Below are 12,518 nucleotides of genomic sequence, written 5' to 3'. Positions count from 1 at the left end.
AATCTGAATGAATCATAAAGATGAGCTTAGTTGGCCCTCACAACTAAATTAATCATTACATAAGAGCACGACGCGAATGTCGGCACAATATCTTGGACCAACAGGCTCATGAAACATGTACAATTATTTGCAATGAAATGCTATGAATTACTCCTGTCCATTATCTTGATCAATAACATGACCTCAAACCATCAAATCAAATAGTTTTGGACATAAGCGTATTTAAAACCTGAATCAATTTCATATGCAAATTCAGATAATAATACAATGTCAAATTACAAGTCCTGGCACATAGGCCTAAGGTGCTTGAGGAATATGATTAGGATATATGCTACCTCTGGTATTTATATTAATCTTATGCATCTTAAGAAACAAATAAAGAATAACTCCAACTTACATGTTTCCAAGTACAACATCCAACAATGGAATGGAGAGACGGACAAAGTCTACGCGAGTACTGAGTACGATTAACGCGACTAGTATAGTTTCATCCGAGAATGATCAACTGACCCCTAGTAAATTTTTACTAGTGTTTTTATACACAATATGTTATTCTCTTCTATCCTCCTGTTCTCTATTTCTGGTCTTTCCTAACCACAAAATTGTTATTTCTCTGTGACGTCAATCAGGAAGTCCTTGACTATCTAGTCACAGGTCTACTTTTCTATGGTCAGAAATAGTTGTTGTTTTCCCTTTCACTTCACTTTGTTTGTTCGAATAAGAGGATTATTTCCGTGAATCAACTTTCTAGGTATATTTTAAATCAATTGTTTTAATAAACAATAAAAATTTTCATCCTAGTCTCTATTCATGTCACAAAACATTCTAATAGCAAGATTGACCATTTGCAAGATTGAGCATTTACCATTCGCCAAATACTCGAAAGAAAGTGGGGATACGACAGCCCGGTACATCAAATATCTATTGATTTTAGAAAGGCGTACGACTCGGTGAGGAGAGAAACATTATACAACGTTCTTACAGAACTTGGAATACCGAGAAAGTTAATTAGATTAATTATGTTTAAATGAATCCCAAAGTAATATCCAGGTAGGAAAATTTTTGTCCACGAGCTTTCACTGACGCGCCTGTTTCCTTCGCTTGCACCCCCTCGCAGACACTAGGGCCTTCGCTTCGCCCTGCTCTGACTCGGTTAGATAGCATTCGTACTTTCTAGAAACCACCTAGCACAATTTGGTTTGCGTTTTTTTTTTTTTGCACTATAGTTTCTATACTATATATATCTGGACCCCGTATTTGTACACAAATCGTAAAGGAATTGTGGTTTATCAACAATTGCTTTTGATGGTGCCCTTGAGCGATTTTATCTATGCTATGTAAGATATTTTCATGTTGGCCAACGCAAATAATTTAGGAAACAGTGAAAAATTATAATTTTTAAACAATTATTTCGAGTAGTCGCCTAAAGTAAACCTACACGAAGAGAAGATACCTCATCAGTTGTGTTTTCACTTGTTTTGTTTTCACTTTCTCTCACCTGATGTCGCTTAAATCGAAATCTTAAGAATTTTCTTTCCGAAATAGAGCGTGCCTTACACAAGAGAAATCTCATAGGATCGTTCAGAACACAGGAAATGACATGCGATCTGATGCCATACACGTTGATATTTTGACTCTAGGACAAATCGTAAGAGATTTTCTAGGATCTATCTTATAGTGTATAGCGAGCCTAACATTATATTTGTAAATATCACACTGGTTTCCAAGATTCTGGATATATGCTTCGATAATAGGAATTAATATTCTACACACTTTTCTTTCATACGCACTAAGTCACTTTAACCATAACATTACGATATTCTTAGGCAATACCAAATAAGCACTACGATGCATAACACCCTGGGTCTAGACGCAAAATTCAAATCAAAGTTTATCTAAAGCTTTTCATTGTCATTATTCTGTTAATCCCCGCAAGATTTTCAACATGCTAATGACGACTTATGAATAGGTTAGGTTTTATTTCGTTCACTAAGTACATAGCTTTGGCGCGGCGAAGCGTATCGAAACTTAAACAGCTTCTTATTTCGAGGAGGTTGAAATTCTGATAAAACAAAAGAAAATACTCTCCAGTGCACCTACAGAATAGTCTGTTAAAAAAAATCTGCATATTATTCACTAAGACGGTCTAGACTGGCCCGCCTATTACAATTATTTCGGCACAAGCCAGCTTAGCACCATCCACAGAAGTGCAGAATGATAATAGGCGTGCAAACTCATGTCTTTCCCTTACAAGTATAAACGTGCGTGCTTACGTACGAAAAAAACACTGCGTGAAAGCACCAACTTACGTTAGATGGCTAGTAAATGCGTAAACGCTACCTTTCTGAATCAGAGCAGAAGTACAAAGCACGAGCGCAGGGGTTCGACATGTGGCAGATGGCGAAAACAAAGCTATAATGGTATCTAACCGAGTCAGAGCAAGAACGCGGCTGTGCGTTTGTAAGGAGCAGGAAACCCAGGGAATTCGCAATATCGAGAATAGTGAAAAAATTGCATGCGATAAAATCACATAATTTTGAGCACGCAATGATTTAACATTAGTAACTCCTTACTTGTAACCATAAAATATATCGTGCGGAAATAGTTCACTAGTGGAAACTAGAATGTTACAGCCATAACATACTCTCGCCTATTTTATCCGTAGCAAGTAAGCACAAAATACTTGTTCCCTACATTGTACACAAATGCTCCAACAATGGAAATTAGTATCTTATACAATCCGTGATCACATGCACTCACTCATATGGCGTAAAATTATATAAAAAAAATTATAAACTTCCATGACGGACTATTCTGCGGGATGCCCAATCTTTAGCAAGTTACATGTAGGGATTATTTACGTTTTGGAAACCTAAATTTCGTCTCCAAAGTAAAAAGGTGTAATTTCACTTCTAATCTTATTTGCAAAATGAGTTTTGCCTGTAGACTTTCCATATTTGAAGTATGGAGTTGAAAGCTACTAACCTTTCGTTGTCTGTAGGAAATCTAAAATACGACACATCTTAGTCCCTTTTTATATTTCGCACACACAACGCACGTGATAGTGTTCGGTATTATGAAACTATAAAATTTATATATACACAAAGAAGCACTTTTTTTATTTTCGAGCAGAGACCATTGCGTACACAGTAAAAACCAATGCTGCTCCTCTTCGCGTAAAGATCTGCCCAGTGTAGTGATAACAATAGATTTGAAATTACTGGTCGCTTCCGCTATGAACGGTCAAACAACATAAACGATTAGTTTTTGTTTTCAGTAGTTCATACTTCCCGAACACCTTTGGGTGGCGGCGTTAGTTGTCACACCAATTTCAGCAGGAAAAGAAGATGAAACATCTTATAATAATCACTTACAATTTTCTTAGCCAAGATCACTCTCCTGACATTTGTTTGTTGAAGTAAGCATCACAATAGTTTTGCAAAATATCGTTTATTTAGATAGTTAGAAAGTTAATTAAACGCATAAAATGTAAAGATTTGACTAGTGGAAAAATGATAAAAAGTGACAAGATGTGTACAAAGTCGTAAAACAGATACAAGTCAGTAAGTATGATAAAGTAAAAATACGTGAAAAAAAGTAGTGTCGCAATCGGGAAAAAGCCAAACCTAGAGAGAGGTATGGTACAATAGGAAAAGGTCAAAATATGGAGAGAAGTTCGAATAGTTAGAGAGGGATGAAGGGCAAGTTGGACAGGCCAAAAGGTCGAGAGAATAGGAGTGTAAGCTGAATGAAAAAAAGTGTAGAAAAAATAAGGGAATGGATGAAAGTGTAAAGGGAAAAAGCGTGTAAGTGTAGTGTATATGTATAGAAAGCCCTACTCAACTCTCGTTCTCACAGAGCAAACAAAACACGATTAACTCGCCATTGCGGCCACTATACTCGATATTTCAATGATACTCTCCCAGCAATTATAGACGGTATTTCCAATCAAATATACGATCAGGTTTTTACATGATACAGAACAATTGCTTATTTAAAATAAGTTCTTCTTCTTCTTCTTCACAAGCATAAAGCCCCAGATAACAAAGACCATTGGGAATTTATAATGTGTTTTAAGCCACTGGCGTATGCTTGTTCAAGGCATGGGCTACCACTGACCTTGTATATTAATAATAATTCTAATAATAATAATAATGATATGCATAACAATGAACAAAAAAGTGGTTTGTGTTTTGTTTGTACTTTTGTTTTGAGATCAGTAATGTTTTCCACCGTAAACTAAATTCCTCCAGTTAATTCTTTCGTTTACTGTATTTGCAAAATATTAAGTTTTACCAATGTCAACTTATTCAAGAGTAGTGATGGGCAGTGGGAATATTCCCGGTGGGAAGGAAAATAGAAAATGGGAATAGTCCCGGTTTTTTCCCTTGTATATCAATTATCGGGAAGGAATTTGTTTCCATTTCTTTATTTTATCTTCCATATTTTAAGAAAAGTATGACAAATTACTTTATTTTCAATTATTATGATTTACGTCTAGGTTAAAGTTAATTATGAGGTGTAAAAATTAAAATTCGTTGACTACTTTATATAACTAATCATATGATTTTTTAAGTTCCATTTCCATTTGCAATAAAAAGAAGCCAAGTACTAAATTACAAATGATGCAAACGAACCACTTTGTGAAGTAATGTAGACATTATGTAGAAATAGAGATTAGGTACTATTAATAGACACAGAACCACCGTTAGTAATAGACGTCGGTCTGTCTCCTGTCTCTGACTCGAATTTCTGAAGAGGTACTCGGACCTCTTTTACATGTGAATTAACGCATGGAATTTTGAGAAATGGGTAGGAAGAAGGTCGTGTGTGGCAATGTTAGGTGCTATATTATAAAGATAAGTCAGTATCTAGCAAATTTTGTGAACATAAATATATGTGCGCAAATGTTAATAAATTGGTGAGACATGCATCTCCTCGTAGTAGATTGGTACCCAATACAATTTGTTTATAACATTTAAAAATTTTACTATGTTTATAATATCAGTAGTAGAGTGAAGTTTAGAAAATGCAGTTACTTATAAATTCAAACTGTTTAGCGCCGTAAAAATATGTGGACTTAATATACCATTAATTCCTCATATTTACTTTTATAGAACATATTGTAACTAAATATAAATTTATGCGTACTCTCTAAATACAATAAAATATTAACACGTTGACTGCTGAACTTGGTCGCATACGTCGTCAGATATGCTAAAAAGTTTCATTGTTTGATATTGATGATTTTGCTTCGTTTTACAATATAACAGTTTTACATCTAATATATATCTTTATTGTACAGTTGTTGTAAGGACGCCGAAGGGCGTCCGCAGCATATGCCATCAACATTTCATCCCATGTGCTACGGACGCCGATATGCGTCCTTCATTATTTTCAATTTTATAATCTGAAAGAAATATAATATGTAAGAATTTTCACATATATAGTTCTGAGCAGCTTGTACAAGTTTTATATTTAGTGGTAATCATTAAAGCACGGCTGCAAACCCAACCCGGGCTGTCCAGGACACTTCGCGCAATGGTAGATGCTATCTTTTCCAATGTTCTTCTGTTTGCATTTCCTGCATTTCTTTATCAATATTTATCCTTTTGGCTAACGGAACATTCCGTTGGCAGGTGACTTTCTTCCGCTTGTCTTTTCTTTGGTACATCCAATGGCGGAGTTACTTGGGCCTATTGTTTCACTTCCAAAAGGTGACAAATAGCTTGTAGACGAAAAATATACAGCGACATTTTGTTAATCGAATTGTATATGCTGTAAAGGAACAATAACTGTAAAAGTCAATAATAGTAACTGTAAAAAGTGAAAACAAAATTTTTTGTTCCATTTGATGGTTTTCCGTTCGTATGGTTAATAGGCCACCATTTGGTTTTATCGACCAACGCTTTTCATGTAACTGACAAAGGTGTTTTTTTTTTTAGATTTGTTCCTTTTTTCGTTTAGGAATTCAAATGTGTTAACATTAATATACTGTGAGTTTCGCATTCTCTTGGAAGGCCCACTCATTGCGTAGGCACAAACAAAGAAATACTGAATAAAAATTCAGTATAAGATGTATTTCACTGGCTCAAAAAAAAAACATAAATTATAATTCAAATGTTCAAGAACAAATATTATTTTTTCAACAATGCCTATATAAACACAAAGAGTTGTAGCTAGAAACGAAGGACACTGCAAGGTACCTTAGCTCCTTAGTAATCACTGTACAAAGTGTAAGTGCACTAGTTTGCACATGCAGGTATTGGCGGGAAACTGAATCAGCTGCAATGACCAGCAACTTTCGACGTCCTGCGCATATGCCAAATTCAGCACTGGGCGCCGATGGGCTTCTTCAGCAGTGAACGTGTTAATAAAGTGAAATACTACCGTTCAGAATATATATTTTTAAAGAACCACCTGGAGACAACTATAATAATATACAGTGATAAAAAAAATAATTTTGGAATCATAATATAGTAGTAGAAGCCTTTGGCTTTTTTAATCACAACATTTTATAGAAGAAATTGCGTAGTTATAGTATTAGATGTCAGGCTAATTTATGATTTCAATCCTATTTGAATAACCGCATTCAATATGTGGAAATAGGTCTAACCGAGTCAGAGGTAAGGCACATTAGGCACGGAGTTCCACAAGGTTCAATATTAGGTATTATACTTTTCCTTATATACATTAACGATCTTCCTGATTATATAGTTCCAAACAAAAGCGTTCCTTTTGCGGATGATACAAACATTTTAGTTGAAATTCCAAATAACATTTGCTCCGAGGAATTCATATTTAAGATAAGAACAGATAAAATTACAGAATGGATAAAAGCAAACCAACTTGAATACAGCGAAAACAACCATAATGAGTTCCAATGAAGGAAAACTGAACTCTCTAAATATACATGAAATACGTATATGGAGACGGGGAACTCATGCAGGTATCTGACACTTGTAAATCTTTAGGGTTACAACTAGACTCTTAGTTAACATGGGATGATCACGTGAATGATTTGCTGAACAAACTAAGCGTGAGAATCTATCTTATACGTAAAGTTAGTAAGATTCTAAGTACGGAAACATTGAAAACAATTTATTTCGGATTGATCCAGTCAATTCTATTGTACGAAATCATTTTCTGGGGTAATACCTTTCATGCGAAGAAAGTATTTACAATGCAGAAGAAAATGTTACGAATAATGTTATCAGTTCCGTTTCATACAAGAACCCACACAGCAATGAAATATTTTCAAAACGTTTCTAAAGCGTACCATCATTTTCCTTCAGAAAATGTATACTACTTCCCTTAAGGAAATATATTCCATATGTTGTTGAAAACATTTTTCAAATAATACTGAAAATATTATCGCAATATACTCAAAAACGTTGTAGAAATATTTTATACGCCGTTAGAAAAGTTTTCCAAAAAATGTTTTCTGTACCATTTCCACACATTGCTGAAAATGTATTTGAAACGTTTTATACAATGTTAACGGAATGGTTTTTAAAATGTTTCGCATGGAATATTTTAAAATCATTTGCCAATAACACTGAAAATCATTTGTCTAAAATAAAGAATTTTTCTAAATATTTTTACAATGTATTGGGTACTTAGTTGAAATGTTTTCTGAAGATTTCTAATTCATTTTTAACAAAAATTAATGTTCTGTAAAATAATAATTTTAAAATATTTTTTACTCAAACCAAAAAAAAAAATATTTTCTATACATGACAAAAAATATTTAGTGAATATTTTCCGTACATCACAGAAGATATTTACTGAACATTTTCTGTGCATGACAGAAAATATTTAGAGAATATTTTCTGTACAAGACAGAAAATATTCAGAGAATATAAGGTAGACATATCAAAAACATTTTCAAATTATTTTCCTTGGTGTTTTGTAACAGTAGAAAATGTTTAGAAAATATTAAACTAGTTTCAGATATGAATTTGTGCTAAGAAAGAAAATATTTACGATTCATTTTTCAAATAGCAATTGATATGTTTTTGATTTGTTATTGTATGTAGGTTCAGAACGTACTTAAAATACCTTCTAACGAATTCTGGTTTTTACATAGAATATTTTAAATTCTTTCTGAATATTTTTTCGTCATTACCACGGTAACACCTACAGTTTGAAATACATTTCTTTCTTCAATACTGAAAGAAATGCATACTGAACAGTTTTCCAACTCTTGTAACTTAAAATATCTGGATTTCATTTTTACAAATTGATGGGGTGGTAGAAGTCTGTGTATGTTGGAACCGGTTTAGAACACACGGAAACTCCTATCATCACATAAATTTGTTGAAATAAATTCTAATATTCTAACTTATAGGTTGAAGAAATAAATGTATTTCAAACTATAGGTGTTATGGTGGTAATGACGGAAAAATATTCAGAAAAAATTTAAAATATTTCTCTGCGAAAAACAAAAAATGTTAGAAAATACTTTAAGTACGTTCTGAAACTACATACAATAACAAATCAAAAACATATCAATTGCTATTTGAAAAATAAATCGTAAATATTTTCTTTGTTAGCACAAATTCGTCTGAAACTAGTTTAATATTTTCTTAACATTTGCTACTGCTACAAAACACCAAGAAAAGTAATTTGAAAATGTTTTGGATTTGTCTACCTTATATTCTCTGAATATTTTCTATCATGTACAGAAAATATTTTCTAAATATTTTGTCATGTACCAGGGATCCCTTAATATTACAAGGCGACACCACAGGGGGCACTGTGCAGTACAAGTGGAGAAAACTAAATTATTTCGGACACACTACATTCTATATCTATGCCAATATTCATTGAAAAATGATATGGAGGAACAATAACAATCGGAACAAATCACATGCATTTTGTGAAAAGTATTCTTAATGGAACTAAAAAAAATGCTATAGTACAGTTTCTTACAAAAGTATTAAAATATACGAAACTTACAAACACGTGTATATAATGAGTTTTTCTTATAAAGAATCACTGTAAAACGTGATCATATCACTATGAAACCATTTTATTCCACCATGACTCTTAGCACAAGGACGACGTGGACAACTCAGATGTCCACAGTCGAGGTGTCTTAATTGTGCTCTTCGTTGTATGTTTTACACAACACTAAAACAGCTATTGTAGTGCGTAGAATAAATGACAGAGCACAAGAAAGACATCCCAGTTATCAACATGTGAGTGGTTCATGTCGTCCTTGTGTTGAAAGTCATGATGAAATAACTCGAGATAAAGAAATCAGGTCTAATAAGCTAAAGTACATAATTACAAAAGAAAAGAAAATGCAAGACTGGACTAAGATTTGAACCTGTAACTTCAACTTACCGTGTCGATGCATTAACCACTAGGCTACTCACTGTTTCCGAATAGTCATTCATTCTACCACTCCTGAAGTCAGTGCTCAAGCAACCAGACCGCATTGACTATACCGCAACTTGTGAAGTACTTGGGCAACCAGTGTCTATACTACAGAACCCCACTGGTGGTAAGATTTATACATGATAAATGGGGAAAATAACTTATTTTATATCATGTAAATATTTAATGCGATATACAATCGATTATTTCTTTGAGTTATCGTATATAATAGAGAAACTATTCTTAAAATGATCTAAATTCCACCATCCTACATTACTTATGATTACATAACAAACCGAAAGCCAAATAAAGGAATGAACCTTTAAAAGACAATACATAAAATAAAATCCTGTAGATTTATTGAGAATAATTACAGTAATAATTACTTAATTTTACATTAAGTATACATTTGTAGTACACAATATATTTAATGTGAATACATAAACAAAAAGTATATTAATTTAAGTCTACTAATTGCATACCGTACATTATAATAGTTTGAAATGTATATACACTTCATCAGTGTATCAATTTTAACAAGTTTTATTTAACATTAAAACAAAACACTTACTTTGTAAGAAAAGTTCGAACAGAGTTGCACCTTACAAACTCTTCCCCACACCCTAGTATTGTAGTTCAGAAGATGACTGTACCAATCACCGAAAATCAAGCAGCAGAATCATGGGTTTACTTACGTCCCCCCTCCCCTCAACACACACAAAATAAGTTAAACTATTTCTTGAAAAGTTCTCTGTCACCTTCATCTAAGAATATATTTAACGATACGAAGTAGGTATATTATACATTACTTTAGAATCTGAAGTGTGATTTAACTGCCATAAATTAAAACTGAGCATAACATGCACGCAAATTAGCTTAAATGAGTACCATACACATCACACGAAGCGAGCTACGCCAATAAAAAAATCACAGTCAATAAGAATTAATTAGATCTTCAGTCTATATTTTTAAATTGGTGTTATGTTGACGCTATGAATTTTGGGCTTCCTATATTAAATGTCTTTATGCCAAACTCTCTCTCTCTCTCTCTCTCTCTCTCTCTATATATATATATATATATATATATATATATATATATATATATATATATATTGATGATGTAAATTTAATAGGGGATGATAGGAGAACAGTAGAAATAAATGCAGAGATCTTATTAAATGCTTGCAGGGACATGGGTTTAGAAGTAAATGCAGAGAAAACTAAATACATGGAAGTGTGTCGGGACCGTAATACGGCAAATTGTGGAGGCGTTAAAATATTAAATAATACTTTTGATAAAGTGGATACTTTCAAATATTTAGGATCAATATTAACAGACGAAAATCATATTCACGAAGAAATTAAATGTCGACTAAAAGCAGGGAATTCGTGTTACTATTCGGTTCAAAATCTCTTGTCGTCGCGAATTCTGTCGAGGAATTTGAAGCTTAAAATATATATAAAACGATAATCATGCCTGTTGTTCTGTATGGTTGCGAAACATGGTCGCTTACTCTGAGGGAAGAACATAGACTGAAAGTATTTGAGAACAGGATCCTGAGAAGAATATTCGGACCCAAAAGGAACGAGAATGGGGAATGGCGGAAGCTACATAACGAGGAACTACATAGTTTATACGGTTTACCCAACATTGTTAGCGTAGTCAAGTCTAGGAGGCTTAGGTGGGCAGGTCATGTAGCTAGAATGGAAGAAAATAGAAACGCTTTCAAAGTCTTGACTGGTAGGCCCATAGGAAAACGACCATTAGGAAGACCTAGGCGCAGATGGGAGGATAATATTAAGATGGATCTCACAGAGATAGGAATACAAAGTAGAAACTGGATGGAATTAGCTAAGGATAGAAGTCAGTGGAGAGCTTTTGTGAACGCGGCACTGAACCTCCGGGTTCCATAGGCCATAGAGTTAGTTATATATATATATATAAATATATATATATATATATAAACGTTTTTCGTCGAATCTGCAAATTGAGCAAGCCGCGTGCTAATGATGGGAGGCTGATGATAGTTCATCACATAGGAAGACACTTTGAAATGCTAGGTGTCACAACACTTTCTTCCTTTTTCTGGGATTCATCCTTACTTACGGTCAAATTTGGTACCGTCTATGTAGTACCTGTGTGCGGCGTACCTTGAAATCATCTCGGTTGATAGCCTCCAAACACAGTGGACTTCTAAAACAAAGCAATTGTTGTAAAATTACTATTTGTAGCATATGTGGCAAAATTTAAAAACAAAAGATATCTCAGAATCAAGGTTAAGTCAAACGAAGCGTTTTATGCGTTTTTTTATCTTACCTCAGGCTATCCAAAATACTAATACATTGTTTCCTATACTTTTGGAAGTTATATACTAAATATCTTAATAACTATTACTCAAATTTGGTACGCTGAATAAAGTTATAGTGTAGATATAGAATTGAAACTATGATCCAAACTTAAAATAATGATATTACAGAACACAATAAACTTAACTTAGGATGAAAATGGAAACTGTAGATGCATGAGTATTACTGAGCGAAGGAAGGAAAGTAACTCAGCTAGGTTACGAGTTTGACAGAGTTCATACACAGAAATCGCTCGGTGGTTTATATTTCCTGCTTCGACTTAAAATATAAAGAAGATAAGCTCACTTTAAAAAGAGTTAAAAAGAAAAAAAAACTTTTAAAAGATTTAATTTATTCTGAATTTTTGTTCAGTATTTGTAAATAAATAATGTAGAAAACCGATACAGAGCTTGCCCGCTGGACTCTGACGCCCAAATCCCAACTCCGCTATATAAGTAATAAAGCTATAAACTTTTTTAAAAAAGTGCAGATTAAGCCTAGCTTAATATTTTCATTTTTTAACGATACCTACAGTATGGCGCTAAATTCGTCGTAGAAAAGCAGAGGAGTGTTTCCTGAGAGTAAAACAAACAAAAAAGTTCCAATAAACTTAGGGCGAAAAGCCCATCGTTCACGTGTTATAGGCTGCCGAAAACTTGAAGAAATCAATTCTAAAGGTTCATAGCTCCAAAACTATGGGACCTACCAATGTCGGGTCAAGACTTCACTTTGGAACTAATATGTGCTCTATCCAAAAATACATGTTTTAGAATCCTAAGGTACTCACG

This window comes from Thermobia domestica, chromosome 17 (assembly GCF_964235325.1).
Source record: "Thermobia domestica chromosome 17, izTheDome1.hap1.1, whole genome shotgun sequence".
Taxonomy (NCBI): domain Eukaryota; kingdom Metazoa; phylum Arthropoda; class Insecta; order Zygentoma; family Lepismatidae; genus Thermobia; species Thermobia domestica.
Note: the sequence above shows the minus strand (reverse complement) of the source record.